A 5,000-nucleotide genomic window follows, 5' to 3' on the forward strand; every position below is an offset into this window, starting at 1 on the left:
CTACGGACCTTTAGCAATGGGGGCCGGCCCGAATTATTTATGGAAGGTCTGATGATGATTTTTTTTTTTTTTTCACCATCTCTTTCTCTCTCTGCCGGGGCCGGCCAAGAGTGCTTTATGGACGGTTTAAAACATGACTATGGATGCAAATGCTCATTTTCCTCCGTGCACCTGGTGATTGAAAACGTGCATCTGGTAACCCAAAAATTATAAAAGGGTTTTAAATACTTTTACCCGTCATTCTATTGATATAGCCCGCTAGGGGAGTGCCCCACTACGGCCCTCTCTCTGTCAGGGCCGTCCTTGGGTGCTTTTTACACACTTTAAGAAATCACGATGGATGCAGATTGCTATTAATCCTCCGTGCAACTGGTGATTGAAAACGTGCATCTGGTAACCCAAAATTTCAAATATGGTTCAAAATGAATTTAAAGGCACCCCTCTCATTGTTGCCCGCTATGGGAGCACCCCACTAAGGCCCTGTCTCGGTCGGGCCCGTCCTGAGTGCTTTATAGACACTTTAAGAAATCGCGATGGATGCAGATTGCTATTAATCCTCCGTGCAACTGGTGATTGAAAATGTGCAACTGGTGATTGAAAACGTGCACCTGGTCACCCAAAACACGGTTCTCTATGCGGTTAGCGGTGTTCCATCTATTCATGTCCGCTTATGGCGCACCCTACTACGGACCTTTAGCAATGGGGGCCGGCCCGAATTATTTATGGAAGGTCTGATGATGATTTTTTTTTTTTTTCACCATCTCTTTCTCTCTCTGCCGGGGCCGGCCAAGAGTGCTTTATGGACGGTTTAAAACATGACTATGGATGCAAATGCTCATTTTCCTCCGTGCACCTGGTGATTGAAAACGTGCATCTGGTAACCCAAAAATTATAAAAGGGTTTTAAATACTTTTACCCGTCATTCTATTGATATAGCCCGCTAGGGGAGTGCCCCACTACGGCCCTCTCTCTGTCAGGGCCGTCCTTGGGTGCTTTTTACACACTTTAAGAAATCACGATGGATGCAGATTGCTATTAATCCTCCGTGCAACTGGTGATTGAAAACGTGCATCTGGTAACCCAAAATTTCAAATATGGTTCAAAATGAATTTAAAGGCACCCCTCTCATTGTTGCCCGCTATGGGAGCACCCCACTAAGGCCCTGTCTCGGTCGGGCCCGTCCTGAGTGCTTTATAGACACTTTAAGAAATCGCGATGGATGCAGATTGCTATTAATCCTCCGTGCAACTGGTGATTGAAAATGTGCAACTGGTGATTGAAAACGTGCACCTGGTCACCCAAAACACGGTTCTCTATGCGGTTAGCGGTGTTCCATCTATTCATGTCCGCTTATGGCGCACCCTACTACGGACCTTTAGCAATGGGGGCCGGCCCGAATTATTTATGGAAGGTCTGATGATGATTTTTTTTTTTTTTTCACCATCTCTTTCTCTCTCTGCCGGGGCCGGCCAAGAGTGCTTTATGGACGGTTTAAAACATGACTATGGATGCAAATGCTCATTTTCCTCCGTGCACCTGGTGATTGAAAACGTGCATCTGGTAACCCAAAAATTATAAAAGGGTTTTAAATACTTTTACCCGTCATTCTATTGATATAGCCCGCTAGGGGAGTGCCCCACTACGGCCCTCTCTCTGTCAGGGCCGTCCTTGGGTGCTTTTTACACACTTTAAGAAATCACGATGGATGCAGATTGCTATTAATCCTCCGTGCAACTGGTGATTGAAAACGTGCATCTGGTAACCCAAAATTTCAAATATGGTTCAAAATGAATTTAAAGGCACCCCTCTCATTGTTGCCCGCTATGGGAGCACCCCACTAAGGCCCTGTCTCGGTCGGGCCCGTCCTGAGTGCTTTATAGACACTTTAAGAAATCGCGATGGATGCAGATTGCTATTAATCCTCCGTGCAACTGGTGATTGAAAATGTGCAACTGGTGATTGAAAACGTGCACCTGGTCACCCAAAACACGGTTCTCTATGCGGTTAGCGGTGTTCCATCTATTCATGTCCGCTTATGGCGCACCCTACTACGGACCTTTAGCAATGGGGGCCGGCCCGAATTATTTATGGAAGGTCTGATGATGATTTTTTTTTTTTTTCACCATCTCTTTCTCTCTCTGCCGGGGCCGGCCAAGAGTGCTTTATGGACGGTTTAAAACATGACTATGGATGCAAATGCTCATTTTCCTCCGTGCACCTGGTGATTGAAAACGTGCATCTGGTAACCCAAAAATTATAAAAGGGTTTTAAATACTTTTACCCGTCATTCTATTGATATAGCCCGCTAGGGGAGTGCCCCACTACGGCCCTCTCTCTGTCAGGGCCGTCCTTGGGTGCTTTTTACACACTTTAAGAAATCACGATGGATGCAGATTGCTATTAATCCTCCGTGCAACTGGTGATTGAAAACGTGCATCTGGTAACCCAAAATTTCAAATATGGTTCAAAATGAATTTAAAGGCACCCCTCTCATTGTTGCCCGCTATGGGAGCACCCCACTAAGGCCCTGTCTCGGTCGGGCCCGTCCTGAGTGCTTTATAGACACTTTAAGAAATCGCGATGGATGCAGATTGCTATTAATCCTCCGTGCAACTGGTGATTGAAAATGTGCAACTGGTGATTGAAAACGTGCACCTGGTCACCCAAAACACGGTTCTCTATGCGGTTAGCGGTGTTCCATCTATTCATGTCCGCTTATGGCGCACCCTACTACGGACCTTTAGCAATGGGGGCCGGCCCGAATTATTTATGGAAGGTCTGATGATGATTTTTTTTTTTTTTCACCATCTCTTTCTCTCTCTGCCGGGGCCGGCCAAGAGTGCTTTATGGACGGTTTAAAACATGACTATGGATGCAAATGCTCATTTTCCTCCGTGCACCTGGTGATTGAAAACGTGCATCTGGTAACCCAAAAATTATAAAAGGGTTTTAAATACTTTTACCCGTCATTCTATTGATATAGCCCGCTAGGGGAGTGCCCCACTACGGCCCTCTCTCTGTCAGGGCCGTCCTTGGGTGCTTTTTACACACTTTAAGAAATCACGATGGATGCAGATTGCTATTAATCCTCCGTGCAACTGGTGATTGAAAACGTGCATCTGGTAACCCAAAATTTCAAATATGGTTCAAAATGAATTTAAAGGCACCCCTCTCATTGTTGCCCGCTATGGGAGCACCCCACTAAGGCCCTGTCTCGGTCGGGCCCGTCCTGAGTGCTTTATAGACACTTTAAGAAATCGCGATGGATGCAGATTGCTATTAATCCTCCGTGCAACTGGTGATTGAAAATGTGCAACTGGTGATTGAAAACGTGCACCTGGTCACCCAAAACACGGTTCTCTATGCGGTTAGCGGTGTTCCATCTATTCATGTCCGCTTATGGCGCACCCTACTACGGACCTTTAGCAATGGGGGCCGGCCCGAATTATTTATGGAAGGTCTGATGATGATTTTTTTTTTTTTTCACCATCTCTTTCTCTCTCTGCCGGGGCCGGCCAAGAGTGCTTTATGGACGGTTTAAAACATGACTATGGATGCAAATGCTCATTTTCCTCCGTGCACCTGGTGATTGAAAACGTGCATCTGGTAACCCAAAAATTATAAAAGGGTTTTAAATACTTTTACCCGTCATTCTATTGATATAGCCCGCTAGGGGAGTGCCCCACTACGGCCCTCTCTCTGTCAGGGCCGTCCTTGGGTGCTTTTTACACACTTTAAGAAATCACGATGGATGCAGATTGCTATTAATCCTCCGTGCAACTGGTGATTGAAAACGTGCATCTGGTAACCCAAAATTTCAAATATGGTTCAAAATGAATTTAAAGGCACCCCTCTCATTGTTGCCCGCTATGGGAGCACCCCACTAAGGCCCTGTCTCGGTCGGGCCCGTCCTGAGTGCTTTATAGACACTTTAAGAAATCGCGATGGATGCAGATTGTGATTGTTTTCCAAAAGACCCGTGTGCATCTGGTAACCCAAAAATTATAAAACTGTTTTAAATCATTTTACCGGTCATTCTATTGATATAGCCCGCTAGGGGAGTACCCTACTACGGCCCTCTCTCGGTCAGGCCCGTCCTTAGGTGCTTTATATACAGTTTAAGATATTACGATGGATGCAGATTGTGATTGTTTTCCAAAAGACCCGTGTGCATCTGGTAACCCAAAAATTAAAATATGGTTCAAAACCCGGGTAACACCACTCTATTTACGGACATGACAGTAGAGCTTACCCCCTGGAGCTATTGACCTCCAGGCTTGTAGGCCCTTACTCACCACCCGGGTATCACCCCTCTATTTCGGGGATGATACCAGCAGGGGACCCCCCCCACCTCCACAACCTCGCATACCAGGTGAACCAGGGCACCCACACTTAAGCACCCCTCCTCGGACATTAAAGCAGATAACCGCGCTGTTATGAACCGCGTGCACCTGGTCACCCAAATGGAACTTGTGCACCTGGTCACCCAAAAGGACCGGCGTGCACCTGGTCACCCAAAGGCCGGCGTGCACCTGGTCACCCAAAAGGACCATGTGCACCTGGTCACCCAAAGGCCGGCGTGCACCTGGTCACCCAAAAGGACCGTGTGCACCTGGTCACCCAAAGGCCGGCGTGCACCTGGTCACCCAAAGGACCATGTGCACCTGGTCACCCAAAAGGACCATGTGCACCTGGTCACCCAAAGGCCGGCGTGCACCTGGTCACCCAAAAGGACCATGTGCACCTGGTCACCCAAAGGCCGGCGTGCACCTGGTCACCCAAAGGACCATGTGCACCTGGTCACCCAAAAGGACCATGTGCACCTGGTCACCCAAAGGCCGGCGTGCACCTGGTCACCCAAAGGACCATGTGCACCTGGTCACCCAAAGGCCGGCGTGCACCTGGTCACCCAAAGGACCATGTGCACCTGGTCACCCAAAGGCCGGCGTGCACCTGGTCACCCAAAGGACCATGTGCACCTGGTCACCCAAAAGGACCAT

The sequence above is a fragment of the Oncorhynchus mykiss genome, unplaced genomic scaffold, assembly GCF_013265735.2.
Source record: "Oncorhynchus mykiss isolate Arlee unplaced genomic scaffold, USDA_OmykA_1.1 un_scaffold_60, whole genome shotgun sequence".
Lineage (NCBI taxonomy): Eukaryota > Metazoa > Chordata > Actinopteri > Salmoniformes > Salmonidae > Oncorhynchus > Oncorhynchus mykiss.